Source organism: Hemiscyllium ocellatum, chromosome 11, assembly GCF_020745735.1.
Source record: "Hemiscyllium ocellatum isolate sHemOce1 chromosome 11, sHemOce1.pat.X.cur, whole genome shotgun sequence".
Lineage (NCBI taxonomy): Eukaryota > Metazoa > Chordata > Chondrichthyes > Orectolobiformes > Hemiscylliidae > Hemiscyllium > Hemiscyllium ocellatum.
In genome coordinates this window covers 61,678,485-61,704,302 of record NC_083411.1, presented here as the reverse complement: position 1 = coordinate 61,704,302, position 25,818 = coordinate 61,678,485, and the positions used below count along the sequence as shown (strand labels likewise).

Sequence of the window (25,818 nt, the reverse complement as noted above, 5' to 3'; positions counted from 1 at the left end):
AAAGCTTCCCAGTCCTCTGTTTTCCCACTTATCTTTGCTATGTTATACTTTTTCTCTTTTAACTTTATATGTTTCTTAACTTCCCTCGTCAGCCACGGCCACCCATGCCTCCTCCTGGATCTTTCTTCCTTTTAGGAATGAACTGATCCTGCAACTTCTGCATTATACACAGAAATATCTGCCATTGTTCCACCACGGTCATCCCTGCTAAGGTATTGCACCATTGAACTTTGGCCAGCTCCTCCCTCATAGCTCCATAGTTCCCTTTATTCAACAGAAGTACTGTCACTTCCGACTGTACCCTCTCCCTCTCAAATTGCAGATTGAAACTTAATGTATTATGGTCACTACTTCCCAATGGCTCCTTCACTTCGAGGTCTCTGACCAATTCTGGTTAATTACACAATACTAGATCCAGAATTGCCTTCTCCCTGGTCGGCTCCAGCACCAGCTGCTCTAAGAATCCATCTCTGAAGCACTCCATAAAGTCTCTTTCTTGAGGTCCAATACCATCCTGATTCTCCCAGTCTACCTGCATGTTAACATTCCCCATAACAACTGTAGTAACATCTTTACCACAGGTCAATTTCAGCTCCTGATTCAACTTACATCCGACATCCAGACTACTGTTTGGGGGCCTGTAGATGACTCCCAAGAGGGTCGTTTACCCTTAGTATTTCGCAGCTCTATCCACACTGACTCTACATTCCCTGACTCTAGGTCCCCCGCGCAAGGGACTGAATATCGTCCCTTTCCAACAAGGCCACTCCACCCCTCTGCCCGTCAGTCTGTCCTTACGATAGCACGTGTAGCCTTGAATATTCATTTCCCAGGCCCTGTCCACTTGAAGCCACGTCTCAGTTATCCCCACAATATCGTATCTGCCAATTTCCAAAAGAGCCTCAAGCTCATCCATCTTATTTCTAATGCTTCGTGCGTTCATATACAGCATTTTTAATTTGTTACTGCTCTCACCCTTCCCATCAACCCCTATTCCACTCAACCTTACAGCATGATCCCTTTTTGAATTTTCTGCCTCATTGATACAGTTGTCTTTCTTGACTTCTCTTGTTCTAACTTTTCCTTCAACTTCCTTTTTGTACATCCAGTTTGTCCCCCCCCCGCTACTTAGTTTAAATGTAGCGGTGTTGCAGTAGAAAACCTGCCTGCCAGAATGCTGATCCCTAACCTGTTAAGGTGCAAACCGTCTCTCTTGTAGAATTTATGTTTGCCACAAAATGTACCCCAGTGATTCAAGAACTTAAATCCTTGCTTCCTGCACCAGTTCCCCAACCACACATTCAAGTCCATTATCTCCCTGTTTCTGGCCTCACCAGCCGAGGAACTGGAAGCAAACCAGAGATAACCACCTTGGACGTCCTGCTTTTCAGCCTTCTTCCTCGTTCTCCAAAGTCCCGCTGTAGTATGTGCCTCCTCTTCTTCCCGACATCATTTGTGCCGACATGTACCACCACCTCTGGCTCTTCACCCTCGTCCTTGAGGATTTCCTGCACTCTGTCCGCGATGTCTTTCACCCTGGCACCAGGAAGACAACACACCATCTTTAAATCCCGTCTGCTGCCACAAAAACCCCGGTCAGTTCCTCTCACGATGGAGTCCCCTATTACCACGGCTCTATGCGATGTCCGACTCTTCCGCTCTGCCTCTGCGCCAACTTTTGATTGACAGACCTGGCCGCCTCGCGGACTGGCAGTGTCATCAGTCTCCACTGTTTCCAACAGCTTCAACTTGTTCCTGACAGGTACTTCTCCGGGGTCTCTTGCACCTGTCTCCTCTCTGCCTTCCTCATCGTCTGCTCTCTTCTGCTCTCTTCTGGCATGATTGGTGTAATAACCTCGCTGAAGGTCTTGTCCAGAAAGATCTCATTCCCTCGGATGAGCCTAAGGTCCTCGAGTTCTTTCATCAGCGCTGCAATATGCTCGGTCAATAGCTGAATGTGCACACACTTTCCGCACATGTACGAGTCAGACACACCAGAGTCGTTGACCTCCCACATCAAGCACATAGCGCACTGAACCAGCTGGGCAGTCATGTCTTCACCCTCTTCAACTGTGGCGTAATCACTTCACTCAACCTCCTTTTCAAAGACTCCTGAGCTGAAGCCTCACTCTTCGATTAAAAACTTCCTTAGACCCTTGTTTTGTAGCAAGCCTGTGGACTCTTAATTTAGGTTCTTAACACACCCACTCTAATAGCAAATCACTTACCTTCCCGACCGACTTTGCGCTCCGCCTGAACTTCCGCCCAGCTCCCGCCGCTCTCTGCTGCGAAAAGAGAGAGTTGACGTTTTGAGCACAAGCTCTTCATTTCTGATTAAGGGCTTAAGCTCAAAACATCGACTCTACTGCTCCTCAGATGCTGTCTGACCAGCCGTGCTTTTCCAGCGCCACACTTTTTGACTCTAATCTCCAGCATCTGAAGTCCTCACTTTCTCATGTCGGCCCGACCAAGTAATAATTGAAGTTTCCTTCCGTAAAGGACATTAGTGAACCAAAGGGGTGTTTCTAACAATCAACAATGGATTCATTTGAATTCATTAGACTCTTAATTCCAGAGTCTATTGAATTCAAATTATACCATCTGCCGTGGCAGGATTCAAACCTGGATTCCCAAAACATTCCCTGGATCTCTGGATTAACAGTCTACCGATAATACCAGTAGGCCATTGTCTCCCCTAAGGCTAGGCTAAGCTAAGCATGTTTGCAGACAGTGAGGGAGAAAATTCTGATGCCGATGATCATGACATGATGCTGAGTTGCAGCATCTAACATCAAGGCAACTGAGTTACCAGTCAAGAGCAACTGAAAATAACACACTTCTCTTCAAATCGGTATACAATCACCAGGTCAGAATGAGTTGTCAAACCTCCAAAACGATTTATTGATGGTTGGATTATCAATCTTCTTAATTCACATTTTTATTGTTTGTTGGTAACCTCAGTCAATGCAGAAGTTGAACCTGTGTTGTTGGTGCCCCCTCTCCCCCCCCCCCCCCCCACTCCCCCCCCCCATTGTAAATCAGCCATCCAGGAGAAAGTGAGGACTACAGATACTGGAAATCAGAGTCAAAACGTGTGGTGCTGGAATCATCTTCCTGTTAAAGAGCTTATGGTCGAAACATCAACTCTCCTGCTCCTCAGATGCTGCCTGACCGGCTGTGCTTTTCCAGCATCACTCTCTTTAAAACCAACCATCCAGCCAACTGAGCCAAAAGAAAACAGTGTGGTGGTGGTGGATAAGCAGGAATATCATAGGGGATAGTGGAGGAGCTGATCATCACAGGAGGAGACTGAAGAGAAACAGAAGGAACATCGGTGAAAAGGGAGAAGGCTAGGAGAGGTGGGGAGGGTATATAATGTAGAGGAGGAGGCATACTAATGGTTAAATTCATTGCTTTTGGATCCAATATTCTATCATAATAACAATCTAAACTGTTTGAACAAGAGGACAGAAACATTTTTCTGGTATGCACTATCCCAAATGTTCATATGTAACAGGTTTTTTAGAAATTGATTCATTGAAGGAACAAAAAACAATCCCCAATATTTGACATAACCACTGGAAAAGTGCACCATCAAGGACTACAACAATGTCTCATAAAAGTTCAGGGATATAACTTTTATATTTGTACAATCTGGGCTTACTTCAGACACAATGGAGAGGAGTACCAAACGCCAAAATTAGACAATGGCTGTTTGGCCTGACTTACAAAAAACATTAAATAAGGAAAACATCATCAATATCCCAAATCCAGATGAATATTGGTCAACAGAGTAGAAAAAAGACACTGAATGATTTTCACAACTGAGGGCATTTTGGAAAGTTATTATCAGTCCGGCCCGATGGGATACAAAACATGCCAGATGTGCTCCAAGGGATTTAGCCAGACAAGGCTGAGCCAGGGACCCTCAAGAGGCATGCTTTTCAAACATAAACAGATGCTTGTAGCTGAAGCTCTTTAGTAAACTCTATTGCCTCATTATACCAGGGGCATATGGGCATAGGGTGAAAAAGGCCCCTGTACAGCTCACTGTGTATTGCTCAGTTCACAACAGAAAAATCGAGAAGACTGTGAGGGTGTATCAGGCATGTCAAAGTCAGCCACCACATCAACAGAAAAAAAATTTCTCTACCCTCACAAGATTCCAATATATCTTTGGTTGAAGCTTGTAACAGATTTACTTACCATCCACGGTGACAATTTTCACCAAGTCACTGAGTAATATTCCAATTTTCCAACCACCAGACATTGGAAGGATTACTCAACTACACCCATGGTAATCACCATAAGTATAAAGTGCATTGTGTACCTGGAGAAAATATCTGAAATTGGATCATACTGCACTGATAAATATTTATGGACCTAGGATACCTTGGATGTGTACTACATGGGGTCTAAATCATGTGACAGCCTCACCACATTATCCCAGACCCAATATTTTTGCTGAATGAAATGGTTCATACTATTCAGCCATCCGTCATGAAATGAGCAACTGGACACCATCTCCATATTGCCATGTCACACTTCATAACAATACGTCTAGGTATGGGCTTTCTATTACCAGCAACAATCACATTAAAAAGCAAGTCAGGACACATTTGCCAAGTCATGAACAGTCCAATTTCCTGTAAATATGGGATAAACATCTTGAACATTCAGGCAGAATAAAAACAGCACTCATTTGACATCTGGGTGTGGAATTATCTAGTTTGTGAGAGTGGTAAAAGGTTTGAATCATACATCCCATCCAGGGAACATGGTCACCCACAGAAGTACTCAGAAAGTGCAGTGAGCCTTAAACCCAAGGAGTCACAATATCTAATGGAACAATGAGAAAGAGGAATAGAAAATAATTTGGGGAATTGTACAACATTCTAACATTGAGCATTCTGACTGTGCACAGAACACCACCAGAGGTAAACTCAGGGAATGAAAATGTTGAACGCAACCATGAAAATAATCTCCTCTTTAACAAAAGGAAAGTCACCAAAATATCAGTGAGCCAAGAACAGTCAGTTGATAAATCTAGATCACAGGACAGAAAGAAGATCATGAGATCTGGAAGGATTATTAAATTATTGATTCATTATACAACCACTTAAAGTCTTAAACAGTTCAATTCTTAAACTCCTAAGCACAGTGACCTATTTTTGGAGTGATAGTTCTCACAACCAGTCTGAGATATATTTATTTTCATTCATGTATGTTATAGGAATATAGTAATATCATTTTAAGAAGAACATGCTGATGAGCATATAACCTTGATATAATACATGTCACTGACAGCTATAGACTTGTTCAGTGTGCAGTACATATTGCGAAGGGAGAGCAGCTATGCTTCCCTGTAACAACTAACCGCGATAACGAATGTGTCTGCTGAGCAATTTTATGACATAATAAACTGAACCGTGGTCCTGTTTCCCAGTCCTATTGTAAGAGTGGATTATCTGAGAATAAACTCAGAATCACAGCAAGATATCAATATGACATGATCACTGCACAACATTAAACAACTGCAAAAAGAAAGGACCAGAACACTAATGCCTTCTTTATTTTTTCATCCTGTGAATTTGATCACCTTTTACAGTTACTGAGTACATGTGAAAACAGCTGATATCACTGAAATACAACCTACCTGTGTCACACATAGAAGGCCAAGCAGATAAAATAACGAACAAACACCAGCTGTCAGAAGAAGGCGCTTTGATTGGACCAATGTAGGGAACTGGTCTTGCAGGGCTGTCATAACTGTTTCTAATGGAAGAAAATGTCAAATGAAGACATTAATTAATAACTTGCACAATGACAGGACAAAACACCACTGGACACACCAAAGCCCTGGAGTAAAAGGTTTCTGCATCCATTTTCTGGCTCTGAGATATGTATTTTTCCCCCAGTTGTATTTTTCCTGTTGCTCTGATGCAGAGGAAAACTGCATCATCGTTATCCTCAAATATCACGTAGGGTGTTTCAACATGAGTGAGTTTCAACATGAGTGAGTTTCAACATGAGTGAATAAGTTTGCTGACCATCCTGCTCCCTGTAAGGCAGGTAAATAAAAATCCCCATCTCTTGAACAGCAAGATCTGTCTCAACGAAAAGATAAATTCTAGGCATGAGAGCAAAGAAAAGATATAGAACATTAACATCTGAGATTGAAAATCACCACAATAGCTATTGGGCAGAGGAACATAGAAATTAGGAGCGAGTGGACAATTCAGCCCTTCAAACCCACTCTACCATTTGTCACATTCATGGCTGTTCTTATTGTGGTCGCAATTCCTGCCTGTTTCCCACAGCCCTTTGTCCCATTTTTCATCAAAACATATCTATTTCTTTCTTGAATTTGTTGATTGATTCTGCCTCTTCTGCACTCTGGGGCAGTGAGATCCACAGATTCACAACCCTGTCAGAGAAATAGTTTCTCCTCACCCCAGTTTTGAACCTACTTCCTCTCAGGCTATATCTATGACCTCTTGTTCAAGACTGTCCGACAAGGAGGAATATCTGTTCCACATCTACCTTATCAATCCCCTTGAGCATTTTATGTGTGTCAATCAGATCATCCCTCATTCTTCTGATCTCCAGCGAGTACAAGTCCAACGTATTCAATTGTTCCTCATATGACAGCCCTTTCATCCTTGAATCAACCTGGAGAACCTCCTCGGAACTGCTTTTAATGCCACCACATCCTTCCTCAAGTAAAGAAACCAGAACTGGATACAATACTCCAAGTATGGTCTCAACATCATCTCATACAATTGTGACAACATTACTTTTATAAACCAGTTCTTTTGCAATAAATGCCAAGATTCCACTTGCCTTTCTTATTATATGCAGCCCCTACATCCCCACTTTCTGTGATTCATACACAAGGACACCCAGATCCCTCTACACTGAGGCACTTTGAATCTGCTTCTGATTTAATTAATAATTTGCTCTTTCATTATTCTTGCCAAAATATGTAACCTCGTACCTATCCACGTTAAATTCCATCTGCCAGATTCTAGTTCATTCTCTAGCTGTGATTTTGTTTTGTTACATTCTGTCCCTCCCGGCAGCTCATTGATATAGATTGTCAACAATTGATGTCAGAGGATTGAACCCTGTGCTACCCCAATAGTTACAGTTCGCCAGAAGGACCCATTTATCCCACCCCTCTGCTTTCTGTCAGTCAACCAATCCTCTATCCGAACCAATACTCTACCCCAAACACCCTCCGGTCTAACCTTTTGTATCAGTCTTAATGCAGCACCTTATCAATGTCTTCTGGAGGTCTAGATATAACACATCCACTGTGTCCCCATTATCCAACTTGATAGTTACATCCTCAAAATTCCAACAATTTTGTCAAGTTCAACTTGTCCTGTATGAAACCATGCTGCCACTGGGGAATTGAGCTTTGTTGTTCCAAGTGGTCAGTTCTCTCCCTTATTATTGACTCCAGCAACTTCCTCATGACCGAGGTCAAACTAATTGATCTACAATTTTCCATGATTTGCCTATTTCTTTTTTCAAATACAGGCTTCACATTAAAGTGTTTCCAAATCACTGGCACCTTTCCAGAATCGAGGAAATTTTGGAATGTAGTAACTAATATATCCACTATCTCTGCTGCCTTAGGGTGCAGGCCATCAGGTCCTGGGGACTAATCTGCCTTTAATCCCATCAGTTTACTTAATACCTTTTCCCTAGTAATTTCACCGAGTTCCTCTATAGTAACTGCAGATTTTGGGAAGAAATTATAATCTTCCACTGCAAAAAGACACAAAATACTGGTTTAGTGCCTCTGCCATTTCTGAGTTTCCCATAATTACCTCACCATTTCCACCCTCTAAAGGGCCACCATTTACTTTCACTACTCTCTTCCTTTTTATATACTTATAGAAGCTTTTGGTGTCAGAGCTTATGGTTTTTGCTAGTTTCCTTTTATTGATCTCCTGATTCTCCAGAGTGTCTCAAACATTTGCAGTATGATATGCCCTAGTTTTTGTCTTTATGTTATCCTCGACCTCCTTGTTAAGCCATGGATTATCTTTTACCTTTCTATAATTCCTTTTCCTCTCAGGAATATACTTTAATTGACAGGTATTTAGTAACTCATTGAGCATTTGCCACCATTTTTCAAATGTCCTGCTCCTTTAATATTTTTCCTCAGTCCCCCAGGGCCAACTGCTTTCTCAGGCCTGTATAATGACTTTTGGCCAACATTAAAACTCCTGTATATGACTCTGTCTTCACTCTTGCCATCTGAATTTGAAACTATAGAAGGTTGTGATCACACCTTCCAAGATGATCCTTAACTACATGATCATTTACCAATCCTTCCTCATTACACAATACCAAATGTGAAGCAGCCAGTTGGTTCCATGACACGTTGCCATCAGAAAGAATCCCTCAGACACTCTATGAATCTTCCTTCAATACTACCCTTGCCAAGTTGATGAATCCAATCAATATCTATGTACAAATCACCCATAATTTCTGTTGTGGCTGGCTCATAAGCCCTCATTACTGCCTCATTTATACTAAGCCCTACTTTGGAAGTACTGTTTGAGAATCTGTAAATTATTCCTACCAAGGGGTTTCTTCCCTTGTCTTTTATTTCCACTCAGATTGATTCAACATCTTGGTTCGTAGTGCCAATATCTTTTCTTAATGCACCTTGATATCTCCCTTAACCAATAAAACAGCTCCACCTCCTATTCCTACTTGCCTATCCCTTTGGAATACTCATTACCCTAGGACATTTCACTCCCAGTACTGATCTTCCTGCAACCACATTTCAATAATCTTCACCAGGTGGTGTGACTGGTCTCTATTTGTGTTGTCAGCTCATCAACTTAACTCTGAATGCTGCATGCTTTCGCTAATAAGTTCTACTGGTTTGTCTTTCTCTTTTAATATTTGCTCATACACTCTCCGTTCTTACTTACTAATAACACTGAACCTCATCTCTCTCATTTACTCCAACTCACATTTTGATCTTCTATGATGCCTTCCCTCACCATCGCTGTTAGTGCAAATTGTTTTGATGAACTTTTCATTTTGATGCAGGTGCTAATCATTTAAGACTAAGAGCTGCATTCTTCTTTCAGACAATAAGGGAACAATTGCTACAAAGAAATGTTGTGCGTTTGTCCACTAACATCACCAACAGCACTTTTTTGCCCAACACTGTCATAATTTCTTCAAAAGAAATGATTTTTTTAAGTGATGCAATGCCATTTTTACCTAAACCTGCAAACTGTGTGTCAACTCCCAGAGTGAGCAGCATGAAGAAAAATGAAACAGACCATAATGGTGCCCACGGTAACTGTGCAAGGGCCTCTGGGTAGGCAATGAAGACCAAACCGAAACCTGAACAGTGAATAGAATTGAAATGACACAATGAATGTTGCTATTAACTTGTTGTTGACATTCATTTCATTTAATTTATTACAGTTGCCAATATTAGCCAACATTTGCAAAACTATTCATGTCACCAAAGTTGTGCGGATATGTGTTTACAATAAAAAACATTAGTTATTATATATTTGTAATACTAATCACTTTCAATTCAGAAATTATAATATTTAGAAGCAGTGAACACTGAGTTCAGAGTGACATTTGCAATCTAAGCAAAAAAAGAATCTCTCTAATATATTGGTGAAACTGGCATTTTAAAACAGGGAATAATGTTGGAGAGTAGGGAATGGGGAGAAATAATTGAACGGATAATTTAGAGTGTTTCTTAAATGGTTGGGGATTGTAAAGTGTAGTTGTACAAAGAGACCTCAGTCTCCTTGGTGCTAAGTCACTGGGTTTAACATGTGTGTGCAGCAAGCTATTAGGAAGCCTCATGGAATGTCATCCTTTATTGCAAGAGGATTTGAGTACAGGGATAGTGAAGTCTTGTTTCAGTTGTATAGCAGCTTGGTTAGGCCACACCTGGAAACTGTGCACAGTTTGGTCATTTTTTTCTCAGGAAAGATGTCATTGCATAGAGGGAGTGCAACAAATGTTCAGCAGACTTGCTCCTGGAATGGTAGAACTGTCCGATGAAGAAAGATTGGGAAAACTGGGCCTTACTCTCTAGAGTTTCGTAGAATGAAACTTACAACGTAGTTAAAGAGAACAACAGAGTAGCTGCAGGTAAGATATTTCCTCTGTCTGCAGAATCTAAAACCAGCGGCCATAATTTAAAACTAAGGGGGATGCCACTGAGGGCCAAGCTGACAAGAAATTAGTTTATTCAGAGTGTTGTGAAACATTGGAATTGTCCAGCACAGAGGGCTGTGGAGGTCAAGATTTGAGTAGATTTAAGATTGAGATTATTATATTTCTGATTCTCAGTGGTGTACAAGGTCAGGGAATGGAATGAGTAAAAAACATTGAAATGTTTGATCCTTCATTATTACATGGAGTAGTGAGGCAAACTACTCAGACTGAGTGGCCTACCCTGTTCCTATGTTCCTGCCTCAGTTCAGGCTGTCAAACCACTCAGTGCTCAGACTATTGGAGTAATCAGAATGTGTGAACTGTGTTTTATTGTAACTTTACCTGGTCATTAATTACTTATCACAGCATCATCAACCGATACAAGTGGCTTAGCACAGAACATTTCCATGTTTCTTGCTCTTCATATTAAACATTTTTTAAAATGTACCACTGTCAAATTGAATATTTGAGCACATAATATGATCAGTAACTAATCGTCAATAAATAAAAACTGTCTCTGATTCACCTAAAAGCACAATATTATGGAATTCATTCAAAATTTACTTCTTAAATATAAAATGTGGCTCATATGAAATGTAATTCTAAGGTAAATAGCAAATCTTACAGCGGATTATAATGTTAACTGAGTGCTTTTGAAATTTACTATTCTGTGATTATTTCAAAAGCTCACTTTTAAGAGCTAGGGTTCACCCCGGGCATACCATTGCATTATTCAGCTCCAATCCCTGTCCAGTATAAACCAAACATCATGGCAATGTGTCTTCAGAGCCTGGCTATCAGTTTGGATCTGAGGATTGATTATTGTGTCTGGACACTGGAATCACTGGAATGTTGGGTTGAATCACTTCAGAGAGAACATTAAAGCTGTCTGACCCTTGACAATTTTAACAGCTCTAGTTTACCTGACTGGGCAACCTCTGAAACGGGCTTATCTTGTATGTGAGCCATGTGTCCCAGGATGGAGAAGATGACAAATCCAGCAAACACACTTGTAGCACAATTAACAACACAGACAATGATGGTATCTCTGTAGCAGTTATTGTGGAACTTGTTGTAAGACGACAATGCTACTAAAGTGCCCCAACCCACTGAGATAGAAAAGAAAATTTGAGTCGCAGCATCTTTCCAGACCTGGTAAATACAAAATAGAATAGATGTCTGGAGGGAAATGAAACACAAACATGTACAACAGATAAACGACATTAATGTGAAGATAATGAGAACTCGTGTGGTTAATCCATGGTGAACTGAGCAAAGTAGCTCCCTCTGGTCAACAGTAACTCTTCTTAAACAGAACAGTCATCACTACAGTCGATTATTTACAGTTAAATTTCCTCTGGGATATCTGACACAGGTCTTTCTGGTATAATGAACGTTTCATTAACACAAATTACCTGTACCGTGATTGACGATTGGGGACGCTTTTCTAAAGTGCAAAAATTCAAAAAGTATGTTGGCTAGAACATGATTACATCGGCAACACTGTAAGTGCTCCTTGTATTGCGTGATTCTTGCATAGCGCAGGGTCACACGGAACGTGACTATTGCACTATCGAAGACGTGACTGTATACTCTTTCACCAGCCATGGTTTTCAGTGACTGACTCACTTGCAGTATTGTACTGACCATAGTTAATTCCATTCTTTTCGTGAAAGTAACAACAAAGAACACCTTTTACCATAAATAATGATCACTTTCATATTGTAATAATATCACAGTAGCTTAATATCAACAGGAACCAGTAAAATTACACTGTAATTTCTAGGATTATGTAAACAATGGTTAAATGATTTAAATGGAAATCAAAATCCAATTCCTGTCAGAAAAATTAAGCAATAAATAGTGTTCACCATTGTCTATTCACAAAGACTGCTGTATCTTTGGACTGAATACAAAATTCCAGCCATCATTATCCAGTATGCATGAGGACACTGTCAGCTTCACAAATGTGGTATTGCCTAGTCTGCCTATTTGCATTCACTGGGCTCCATGATGTTTCTGTCCTTATGCTGTTGACTGAATCACCTCGGAGATTTGTTTCAAGAAACATGACATTGAAATAGCCTTTTAATGACATGCCAAGCATTTACTTACTGCCAGTCACAATTTCTGGCACTTAAACTACCTACTGGAAGAATGGAATCACAGCTTGGAAGTCACCCACTCAAACTTACACTTCCTTTTCTGTCTCAGTCCTTGCATTGTTATATTCCAAGTACGATAATCTGACTGGTTCAAGATATAATCAGTTGCTTTCCAATGTTCACTCCAATGTAGATTTCAGATATAGACAATATCTTTCATTTCCATCTCCCACTTCCAGGTACTTGCAGCACCAAATATCATTGACATAGAATGGATAAGGACAAGGCTCATCAAGAGTGGCTCTTTCTATTGCCCTGATACAGCAAAATGTGGGTCAGTATTTGCTTTGTAGGTCAATGAGGTATTTCACCTGAAACTCCTGAATCATTTCCAAGATTTCAGAAAGGAGGAGGCATGAAGGAAGAATTCTATTGCATCCCAATCCCTATCATAATTCCTCATCAATTTCGATCCTCTCGTCCATCATAGCTGATGCCCTGACCTTCTTTCCTGTTAATGGCAGGATGATATAGACCTTAAACTGACTCTTTGAATTCATCACAAGCTTTGTTAAAAATTTCCAAGAATTGAATTAAGGACTCAAAAGCAATACACTGATTTTAAATCAATGATGAAAGTGAGGACTGCAGATGCTGCAGATCAGAGCTGAAAATGTGTTGCTGGAAAAGTGCAGCAGGTCAGGCAGCATCCAACGAGCAGGAGAATGACGATTCGGGCATGAGCCCTTCTTCAGGAATGTCGATTCTCCTGCTCCTTGGATGCTGCCTGACCTGCTGCGCTTTCCCAGCAACACATTTTCAGTTTAAATCAATGATGACAAGCTAACAAAGTAAATGTGCTGAGGCACGAATCGATTCAACTAAAAATACTAATGAGACTCAATCATTCATATTGCTGTATTTACCTCAGCATCAGCCAGTCTGGAGAAGTCTGACTGGCTTCCGATGTAGAATTCAATTCCTTTAGAAGCTCCCTCCAGGGTAACCCCTCGGATCAGGAGTATGGTCAGAACCACGTAAGGGAATGTCGCAGTGAAATAAACCACCTGAGCATGGAGAGCACCTTGTTAGATTTTCCTGTATTACTGGTACAACAGAAGAAAATAAAACCTTGAAGCAGTACAAGGCCATGTGGCCCCACCATGCAATAAGATTCTGCCTGATCACCCTGACACTTGCCCTCTCCAGAACCTTTGACTCTCTTGTACATCAACAATTTGTCAAACTCTGCCTTGCATATATTCAATGATCTGACCTCTACTGCTTTCGGAGGAAGAGTATTGAAAGATTAAAAATTCCACTTCATCTCTACCTCATTTGGAGAACCTTATTTTGTAACTGTGCTCCCTGTTCGAGATTCTCTGAGAAGGTCAAGCTTTCTAAGACCATTCGAAATCTTTGAAGATCATTTCTCGGTCTCCTAAATTCCTGTGAGTACAGGCTCAAACTTATATTTTCAAAAGAATTAATACAAAGGTTCACTGAACTTTCTCCAATACAAATATACCCCCTAACTAAGGAGACCAAAACAGTAGCTGCTGTACCTTTGTAGCAAGTTTTGCCTACTTTTATACATCATTCACCTTGGAATAAAGACAATATTATCCAACCAAATGGCAAATTAAATGGATTCTCATCAATGCATCGAAGGGAACAGATGACAAACTGAAGAGGAATAGTAACATGGAAGATGTACGCAAGGATTGCGTTTTCATCTAGTTCACAGGGTTTGCATGTTGAGACTTTGTTTTGTGATACCTTGTTATAATGTGCTTATTTAAACACTGCTAAACCTATAGACATGAGGATCTAAAATTTGAATTTAGGCAACAAAATATGAAGATTTTTATTACAACAAAATGGTTTCTCGATTTAAAAGAATACTATAAAATGGCCTGTGAATCATACTGCTGAACATACTGCTGATTTGCAGAATTAACTTGCAGTTGAAAGATGAGGACAATAGAGTTTTCATAAGATAAACACTGATACATTAATTGACCATTTGAACAAACGTTGAACTAATACATGGCATGACAATTTACGTAAATTAGATATCCTTCTTAAAGGAAATACCATTGGATTAGCCTGTCTTCAATCATATCACCATATTACAATTGATTGGACATTTTTTTGTAGTTAAGAACCCTTTCCCAGAAAATATCATTAGATTAATTCGCTGTAAATCATATGTGATTGGTCTTTCTTGTAATTAAGACTGTACTATTTCTTTAAAAACACGTAAATAATGTGTAATTTTCAAATGTAATTGCGCAACTTTTCCCCAGAACACAGAAGCTTCAATCTCTGTGTTGCTGGATAGAATTGCATCAAGGTACCTTAACTGAATCAACTAATGACCCTTGTTTTTTGAATAGACCGCATTTGTCGATTCCTTTGACCGATCTCGAACCCTTCTTAAGGGGACACAGGTCTTCAGACATAATAACAGAAATTACACAATGAAAAGAATCAGTTAAAGGTAATTCTTACCCAAGAAGCTCACCTCCTCACTGGGTAGGTACATAAAAGACACAGCAAGTTGTTCCTGACGTCAAGTTGGACCTTATGAGATTTCTCACCTGATTCTGCATTAAATCTCACCTTAGCACAGGCTGCTCATGTCACTAACAGATTCCACCCACACAGCTGTTACAACATATTCCTTCAACATTAATAACTACTAAAGGCACATTACACTGGAATGTCACATGTTGTGATTCTTCTAACAGCCTTAAAATTACATATGCTCTTTGGTTTGGAACCTATCCAACAATACAACGGGGATGAAGGTCAGAGCTTTGTTAGTTAACCTCTGTTGTCCTCCAACCTATCACAGAATCTTCCTTTTACTCACCGAACCATATTCCCCATGTCCATGTCTTAAGAAACCTCTTAAACTGTTATTTATTTTCTCGGTCAGATGAAAGTCCATGGAAGTGAAAGATTAGCTCGGTTTGTCTTGACAGGTGCTTCACAAGCTGTTGAGCATTACCAGCATTTTATTGTTTTCACCTAATGATTGTTCCTCAGGTCTCAGTCCCATTCTCATGTCCAGACAAATCTCATTTCACTCAAATAAAACCCTGATCCTATCCTTCCCCATCACCGCCACCACACCCCCCTCCCCCACTCCCCCCAACCCCCAATCCTTCCTCAGCCTTCCACAGCAATTGGAAATTCACCCAGAATTCCAGTGTCAGTGAGTGAACCCTTAGAATGAGGGACACATTGCAGGGGTTTGGGGAAGTTGCTGTTCTTTCCCTCAGGAGAACGTTCTTCAGATCTCCCTCAGGCCTGAAGTGTTGATGAATTATGAATCTCCCATTTCCCATAGAGACACTGTTAACATCACCTGGGAGATAAACCAGACACTTCACAAATTATTTATCGTTTCTAGCTTTACTGTTACTTTGTCACGAGTTTTAACTCTATTTATCACCAATCATTTACCTTTCCTGAAGATTTGATTCCTTTTGATAATGCTGCCCCAAATTAGCCAGGCAAGAAGCAGACAGAGGGCTAAATACCAGATTACCTCCCCAGTCTCATCCATTGAACTGGAACGGCGTAAAACTGCTTTACTACAGAAAATAAGAACAAAAACATGTAGTAAGTTAGGACACTCTTCATTACACACAGATGTTTTTAGACATAGTGCATCAATGTATTTAACAAACAGAGTTGTGTAATATCTAAATTAATTTTTGATTTATAGAAGCTTTGATTCTTGCACTCAGAAATAAATGTGAAGTTTGATATTCTGTATGACATTTTTTTCCTCGTGTGTATTGATATTTTTCAATGTAAAGCTTTGTTCAAACAAGTTGATGAGATTCCCTGCAGACTGATTTGATGTGAAAGAGTTTCTGACAATGTTTCACTGACTGCTTCACAATGCACTGTGAAACCTATCTGGTTTAGTCACTATGTCTTCCAATGAATTCAGCTCCTTCATCTTCCTACACATGGTATCTACCTCCAGACAGTTAATCTAAATCCAGTCCCAGGACTGTGTGTTAAAATAATAACTTATTACAATTAAAAGCAGAGAAATGAACATCAGTCACACATGATTCTAACCATTTCATGTTTAAGAATTCTGGTCATGAATATTATCCTTGAAGAGCAAGAAAACAAAGAAAAGTGTTTTGCTTTATAAATATTGTCAAAGTTACAATGCTTAGAAACCAGAGGAATATTAAATAGTAAAAGTTTCCTTTCCATGATGCCATTTTGTAACAAGTGTGCAATGTAAATAATACCTCAATCAAAATGAAACAGCTTCTCTCTCATTAAACACATATAAACAAACTAACCAACCCAAGAGGAGTTACTGGCCCAGCTGTGTAGGTTATTGGTGCAGCTATCTGCAGCAAGGTACTTACTCCCAGTATTGCTCACTCGGGCCCTGGTGAGGATTGGAGATTTCTGATCCATTTGGACAAGATCCATTGTTTTCCTGCAGCTGTGTTATATTAACGATTTCAAAATATCCATCAGTCAGAGTGAGATTGCAGAGAGTCTCTGGAAAATATGTTTCAGTATTATACATCAATTTTGCATTCCATTTCAATATAACCAGGGTCACTGTTTCACTCTGACTGAATTAGTTAATCCTTTTGATTACATGGGTAAGGTTATGCATAGATCAGAACACAGAGGTACAGTCCGTGCACTCACTCTCAGCACAGTCCTGCTCTGGTGCTCAATCTGCTTAATCTCTTGTTGGATAAAAGTCTGCATAAAAGTAATTAGAAAACCAAATTAAAATGGTACTGTATATAAAAAGTTACTTCAAAAGTATTCACTAGTAGTTATTGGAGAAGACTTTAAGGATTATAATGGGCTGGATTATCCAGGGAAGGAGAGTCTCACATACCTTGCTACACCACTCCTTGTTTTACAAAATGAATGAATGGAGCTCCACAGTTCTGAGCGGTAGATTCAACTCAGGGCTCTCTCAGAAATGGGGAGCCACATTTTCAATCTGACAGTGCTTTCACAGCACAGAGCCTGCCAGGGGAAAGCAAAACCCCTTTTCACAACTGCTGTCTTCTCACATTTTAATGTTCCTGACAGCTGCTGTCAAACAGGAAGTTCATAACATAAATGTGTGTTAGGGTGCAGGGAAGGGAAGGTGCTAAACTGATAGGAAAAGGGTGCCAGCTAAATAGGGTGCATGTAGGTAGGGTGCAGATATGCAAATCGAGAGCTATGTAAAATTCCATGTGGATAGGAGCAGGGTGACAGGTTGCCAGGTGGATAAGGTGCCAGCTGAGGAGGTGTAGGGTGCCAAGTGGGTAGATGCCATGGTGCAGGATACCAATGGAGTTTGCTAAATAGTCCAGTGTTGAGGGTAACTTGAGGATGATAGGAGAATTTTTGGGGGGAAGGGAGCAGTCTTGTTGGTCGGTTCCAGTAGCAACAACATTGGTGGAGGGGGATGGAGTCCAATGGTAACAGTGAATGGGAGGGTGGGGACAAGTTTCATATCGGCAGAGAACTGGGGGTGATATCACATTTCCAGAGGAAGTTGGGGGCAGGGTGTCACAGCTGTGAAGCCATGTGCAGGGTTTTCAGAGCAGATTGTTAATTATTGATTGTACTGAAGCTTTCTTAGTGAGGTGGAGGATTTTCATAAAGAAGATCTCCTTCTCTAGCTTTGGTTACACACAAAAAGAATGCATTTATTTTAAAAAGCCTTTCAGCTGATTGGTGACTGAAGCAGGATGCTGTTAAATAAGATAAGAGCACATGGCATTTGGGGCATAGTACTGGCATGGATAGAGGATTGGCTGCCTGGCAGAAGATAGAGAGTGGTGATAAAGGGGCTTTTTTGGGTATTGCAGCCGGTGACTAGTGGAGTTCTGCAGGTATCAGTGTTGGGACCTTCACATTATACATTAACAATCTGGATGAAGGAGCTAAGGGCATTGTTGCTAAGTTTGCAGATGAGACAAGCTAAGTGAAGGGACAGGTAGTGGTGAGGAAGTGAGGAGGTTATAGAAGGCTTACAGAGATTAAGAGAGTGGGCAAAGAAGTGGCAGATGGAATACAATGTGGAAAAGTGTGAGGAAGTGCACTTTGGTAGGAAGAATAGAAGCATAGACTATTTTCTAATGGGGAAAGGCTTCAGAAATCTGAAGTACACATGGTCTTGAGAGTCTTGGTTCAGGATTCCCTTAAGGTTAACATGCAAGTTTCATTGGCAGTTATGAAGGCAAATGCAACTCACTTCAAGAGAGCTAGAACTCAAGAACAGGGATGTACTGTAGAGTCTGTGTAAAGCTTTGGTCAGGCCTCATTTGGAATATTGTGAGCAGTTTTGTGCCCTGTATCTAAGGAAGGATGTGCTGGCATTGGAAGAGATTCAGAGGAGGTTTACAAGAATGATCCTGGGGATGAAGGGCTTATCACATGATGAGCAGTTGAGGACTCTGTGTCTTTCCTTGAGGGTGTATCTCAGTGAAATTTTAAGAATACTGACAGGCCTGGATAGAGTAGATGTGAGAAGTTGTTTCCATGCATAGGAGAGGCCAGGATCCTAGGGCACAGTCTCAGAGTGGAGGGATAACCCTTTTGAACTGAGGTGAGGAGAAATTTCTTCAGCCAGAGAGTGATGAATCTATGGAACTCATTGCTACAGAGGGCTGTGGAGGCCAAGTCATTGGGTGAATTTAAGGCAGAGATAAAATAGTTCTTAATTGGTAAGGTGATCAAGCATTACAGGGAGAAGGCAGAAGAATGAGTTTGAGAAACATATCAGTGATGATCGAATAGTGGAGCATACCTGATGGGACAATTGGCTTAATTCTGCTCCTATATCTTATGGTCTTATGATCTTACGGACATCCATAATTACTCTGAGCCCAGATGAACCACATTGTTGAATGTACTCTTATCAATTCACTTTCAGAAACTAGCAATGTAAAAATGAAATTTCAAATAACATAAATCTCAAGGATAAGATGAAACAACTGTTTTCAAAAATTACATTGTAATTTTAGCTCAAAAATAACTTCTTCATATCTGAATTATTTTTGGCAAGATGTAACATTCCAAATTCTGAAGTAGAAGATGTAGAAATCGATCGCTACTTGAATGAGTCCTAGCCTATGGAGATAAGGACTTCATCACATTCTGAATTCGTTGTATATATGTGTATAATGGAAATCCATGTCTTCTGGGTGTTGATAGATGTCCCTAACTGTATGGTATTAGACAGACAATGATTCTATTCTTTATAAATTAAAAACTAAAAAGATGACTTCGTCACGGATTTTGAAATACTAAATGAACAAATAACATCAAGAGTCATCGAGTCAGAGAGATGTACAGCACAGGAACAGACCTTTCAGTCCAATGTCCATGCTAAAAACATATCCGAAATTAATCTAGTCCGATTTGCCAACATTTGGCCCGTATCCATCTCAACCCTTCACATTCATATACACATCCAGCTAACTTTTAAATGTTTTAATTGTACCAGCTTCCATCACTTCGTCTGAGGCAGAGAAAAACTGAGTTCTATTCTTCTGGAATATTGGATAATGGAAATGTCCTAAAATTTCGAGAGTTTTTTTTGGAATAAAGATATGAAGCTCTTCAATGCAAAAATACAGGACTGTGGATGATCCCTGACTGCATTGTACACTCTGGGACTGTCGGTGATCCCTGACAGTATTGTACAGACTGGGACTGTGGGTGTATCCTGAGTATTGTACACTCTGGACTGTGGTGATCCCTGACTGTATTGTACAGACTGGGACTGTGGATGATCCCTGACTGTATTGTACAGACTGGGACTGTGGGTGATCCCTGACTGTATTGTACAGACTGGGACTGTGGTGATCCCTGACTGTATTGTACACTGGGACTGTGGGTGATCCCTGACTGTATTGTACAGATGGGACTGGTGATCCCTGACTGATTGTCAGACTGGACTGTGGTGATCCCTGACTGTATTGTACAGACTGGGACTGTGGGTGATCCCTGACTGTATTGTACACTCTGGGACTGTGGGTGATCCCTGACTGTATTGTACAGACTGGGACTGTGGTGATCCCTGACTGTATTGTACAGACTGGACTGTGGGTGATCCCTGACTGTATTGTACAGACTGGGACTGTGGATGATCTGACTGTATTGTACAGACTGGGACTGTGGTGATCCCTGACTGTATTGTACAGACTTGACTGTGGGTGAACCTGCTGTATTGTACAGACTGGACTGTGGATGATCCCTGACTGTATTGTACAGACTGGGACTGTGGGTGATCCCTGACTGTATTGTACAGACTGGGACTGTGGTGATCCCTGACTGTATTGTACAGACTGGCACTGTGGATGACCTGACAGTATTGTACTCTGGACTGTGGGTGTTCCTGACTGTATTGTACAGACTGGACTGTGAGTGATCCTGACTGTATTGTACAGACTGGGACTGTGGGTGATCCCTGACTTTATTGTACAGGCTGGTATTGTGATTGATCCTTGACAGTATTGTACAGACTGGGACTGTGGGTGATCCCTGACTGTATTGTACAGACTGGGACTGTGGGTGATCCCTGACTGTATTGTACAGACTGGGACTGTGGGGTATCCCTGACTGTATTATACAGGCTGGGACTGTGGGTGATCCCTGATGTATTGTACAGACTGGGACTGGGGTGATCCCTGACTGTATTGTACAGACTGGGACTGTGGGTGATCCCTGACTGTATTGTACAGACTGGGACTGTGGGTGTATCCCTGACTGTATTGTACAGACTGGGACTTGGTGATCTCTGACTGTATTGTACAAGCTGGACTGTAGATGTATCCCTGACAGTATTGTACAGACTGGGACTGTGGGTGATCCCTGACTGTATTGTACAGACTGGGACTGTGGGTGATCCCTGACTGTATTGTACAGACTGGGACTGTGGGTGATCCTGACTGTATTGTACAGACTGGCACTGTGGATGATCCCTGACAGTATTGTACAGACTGGGACTGTGGGTGATCCCTGACTGTATTGTACAGACTGGCCTGTGGGTGATCCCTGACTGTATTGTACTCTGGGACTGAGGTGATCCCTGACAGTATTGTACAGACTGGGACTGTGGGTGACCCTATCTGTATTGTACAGACTGGGACTGTGGGTGATTTATCACCATATTGTGCAGACTGTAGTTGATGTCCAGGATCACCCACAGCCCCAGTCTGTACAGTATGGTCAGGGGAACACCCACAATCCCAGTTTATTTAAAAGTAGATTTTTTCAAAGCTGAAGTATTTTGTCCTCTGTTTCAGAAATTTCAACTTGACTCACATCAAGATTTCACATTAAGTCTTGTCAATTCACACAACATGAACCTTTGATAGTGACATGAGACATCCTGAGTTAAATAGTGTTATTGTGGAAGATGAGATGAAATTAAAGAGATGAGACATTTAAATAATTGCAACAAAAACTCTGTGTGTCTTAGAGTCAGACTGTGTAAGAAATATATGTGAGATGATCGATATTTGGAAAAACTCAGAGAAAGAGAATAAGTTAAGAAAATGATAGCTGCAAAAAACACAGTAATAGACAGAGAAGGGAGTCAGTGTGAGACACAATACAGGGATGGAGAGAGATACAAACAATGAACGCAGTCAGAAAGAACACAACACAGACTTATTGACAAGGTGAAAGTAAACGTGAGACATGTGAAAGACTGTTAAATTCTGATGTTTCACTATTTATTTCTGACTGACTGTCCTGCTATTCCAGTGACTCAGTGCCATGATTCCTGCTGCTGCTTTCTATCCGAGTCTTTCTGCTGTATGGCCACAATGAGGATGGTCACTGAAACTATTGTTCATCTCTCTCCCTCACTCAGACTGACAGAATGAACAATGAACAGTCAGTGTGTACACTTTCCCCAGTAGAAGCTAACACTGTACCTTTGGGGGTCCTGCTGCATGTTTCATCTGCTCCCCACCAACTGAAGCAGTCTGCCCATGGTAGGGGTGATTGGAAGGAAGCAAACAGGTAGTATAGACTGTAGCCAACGATGCAGTTGTACGAAATGTTGGACATTGTAATCAGAAGCATCATAGCAATCCCCACACCTGAAAACAGAAGAAAGAACAGGGGAGTCTGGTTTGTGAATTATTGATTTAAAATAATGTATTTGACATGCATTTGGCTGGTCATTCAACCAAATTGGATTTTCTTTCAGTGAGCACAGGACAGAACAGGGAGACTGCGTGGCTGACCACACCTTTGGGGAAATATCGGTTTTGTTTAATCGATTATGTTGGCTGCTTCAACATTCAGTGTCCAACAGTAAAGATTTCAAAGGCTTTTTGTATTAAACAGGAAATGTTAATTATGTTATAGTTCTTTGTCTAGATTACAAGAATGATGCTCCTTGTCTTCACCTTTATATGCCCTCTCACTAATTCTTTAGGACACCATTATCATTGTGAGTGGTGATAATCACACATGCCCAGTCTTAGGCCATAAGGTCATAAGATATAGGAGCAGAATTAGGCCATTCATCCCACTGAGTCTGCTCTGCCATTCAGTCATGGCTGATATATTTTTGAACCTCATTCTCTTGAGTTCTCCCATAACTCTTGCACCCCTTACCACCAAGAAGCTATCTATCTCTGTCTTGAGTATACTCAATGACTTGGCCTCACAACCTGCTGCATCAATGAGTTCCACAGAGTCACCACCCTCTGGCTGTGGACATTCCTCTTTATCTCAGTTCTGATGAGTTGTCCCTTCAGCTTGAGAGGTTGTTCCCTCATGTCCCAGTCTCTCCTACTAGTGGAAACATCTTCTCCAGGTTTACTCTATTCAGACCATTCATTATTCTGTAAATTTCATTATTCTGTAAATGTCATTATTCTGTAAATCCTCCTCGGCTCCTTTGAGTTTAACTGTTCCTCATTTGACAATCCCTTCATCCCTGGGATCATTCTTGTAAACCTCCTCTGGACCCTCCAAGGCCAGAACATCCTCTCTGAGACATGGGGTCCAAACATTTTCATATATTTCAAATGCCGTCTGACCAGAGCCTTATAGAACCTCAGTAGCACATCTCTGCTCTTATATCCTAACCCTCTTGAAATGAATGTTAACGCTGTATTTGCCTTCCTACCTGCCAACTGAACCTGCATGTTAACTTTAAGGGAATCCTAAACTCCTACCCTTTATGTTTCGGTTTTCCAAAGCCTTTCCCCAATTTGAAAATAGTCTTTGTTTCTATTCTTCTTACCAAATTGCATAACTCTCACAATTTCCCATCCTGTATTCCATCTGCCATTTCTTTGCCCACTCTCCTCACTACTGTAAGTACTTCTGCAGCCTTCCCACTTCCTCAGCCCTTCCTGTCCCTCTACCAATCTTTGCGACAACTGCAAACGTAGCAACGATGCCCCCAGTCCCTTTGTCCAGATTGTTAATGTATAATGTTGTGGTCCCAACAGTCCTTGTGGAACTGGTGGATTTATCCCTAATCTCTGCCCTCTGACAGTCAGCCAATCCTCTATCCATGTCTGGATGGGTTACTGTTTGGAGGGTCAGTGTAGACTTGTTGGGCCAAAGGGCCTATTTCCACACTAATCTAACCATGTCAGGACCTTGCCCCTAACACCACCGGCTCTTATCCCATTTAGCAGCTTCATACATGGCTCCTGATTTTAGGCCTTCTGGAAATTCAAATAGATCACATCCATTGGTTCTCCTTCGTCTAACCTGCTCATTACCACCTTAAAGAATTCTAACAAACTTGTCAGACATGACCTACCCTCGATGAAGCTGTGCTAACTCAGCCCTACTTTACCATGCACTTCCAAACCCTCCACAATCTCATCCTTAATAATGGACTGTAAAATCTTATAAATGATCAAGGTCAGACTAACCGGCTTATAGTTTCCTCCCTTCTGCCTCCATACCTTCCGAAACAGGGATGTTACATTAACCATTTTCCAGTTGTCTGGCAACTTCCTTGACTCCAGTGATTCCTGAATGTTCACCAACAATGCCTGTACAATCTCCTCAGCTATCACCTTCAGGATTCTGGGGTGTAGTCCATCTGACCCAGCTGAATTACTCACCTACAGACCTTGCAGCTTCCCCAGCACCTTCCCCACAGGAATGGCCCCTACACTCACCTCTGCCTCCTGACTCTTGACATCCTGGCACACTAATGGTGCCTTCCACCAGTGAAGACTGATGCAAAGTCCCTATTCACTTTCTTCACCATTTCTTTGTTCCCCATTACTACTTCCCCAGCCTCATTTTCTAATGGTCCAATGTCCACTCTCACCTCTTTCTGACCTTTTATGCATCTAAAGCAACTCTTGCAATCTTCTTTTATATTACAATCTGCTTATCGTCAGATTTCATCTTCTTCCCTTTATTGCTTTTGTAAGTATCCTCTGCTAGTTTTTAACTGCCTCCAAATTTCCAGACTTCCCACTAATTTTCACCACATTGGATGCTTTTCCTTTTGATTTGATGCTATTCCTGACTTCCCTTGTCTGCCGTGGTTGCCTCATCCTCCCTTTACTATGTTTCTTCTTCCTTGGGATGAATTTCTGTTTTGCCCCTCAAACTACCTCCAGAAACTCCTGCTATTGCTGCTCTACCGTCCTCCCTGTTATGGTCCCCTTCCAATCAACTCAGGTCAGCCCCTCCCTCATGGCTTTCTGGTTGCATTGACTCAATTGTAAAGATCTTACACCAGATTCCTGCTCTTCCATTTCAAACTGAAGGGTGAATTTTATCATATTATGGCCACTGCCCCCGATGGATCATTCACCTTAAGCTCCTTAATCGAGTTTACCTCATTACACAGCACCAAATCCAGAATTGCCTGTCCCCTGGAGGGCTCTATCACAAGTTGCTCGAACAAATCACCTCGTAGACATTCTGCAAATCCCTTTTTTATTGGATCCCCTACCAACCTGATTTTCCTCGTCCAGTTGTATATTGAAGACTCCCATGATTACTGCAATTGTGCATCATTTTTTACATGCCTTTTCTACCTCCTGATTTATTTTCTGACCCATATCCTGACTGCTGCTGGGAGGCCTGGACATAACTCTCGTCAGGGTCATTTTTGCTCTGCAAACCCTCAATTTTCCAAGATGGCGACAGTGTAGCAGGGCTGCATGCAGACTCTTATCTAGAGCTCATCCACTTCCATCTACGTTTTAAAAATCTTTTAATTTCTGCTCTCTCTTGATTTTTTTTTCTTTTCATTTCTCGTTTCTTTGGTGGGTTGGTCAGAGGCAACAAGAGCAGGCTTTACACGGAGTGGTGACAGCCTTCCGGTAATTGGAGGTGGCAGTGATGGTAGCAAGGACATTCCCCTGCTCCTCCAGCAATCGGAGACGGAGGTGATGGACTCTTTAAGGTGCCAGTGCTGGCATATTGGAGGACGGTGGCTGGAGTGGGAATCTTGGCACACCAGCAGACTGGCCTG

General features: G+C 41.3%; 1 pseudogene; it reads right to left on the bottom strand.

Moving 5' to 3' along the window:
- The window catches only part of LOC132820029 (sodium- and chloride-dependent neutral and basic amino acid transporter B(0+)-like), a 41,740-nt pseudogene that overhangs the window by 14,903 nt on the left and 1,019 nt on the right, over nucleotides 1–25,818 (bottom strand).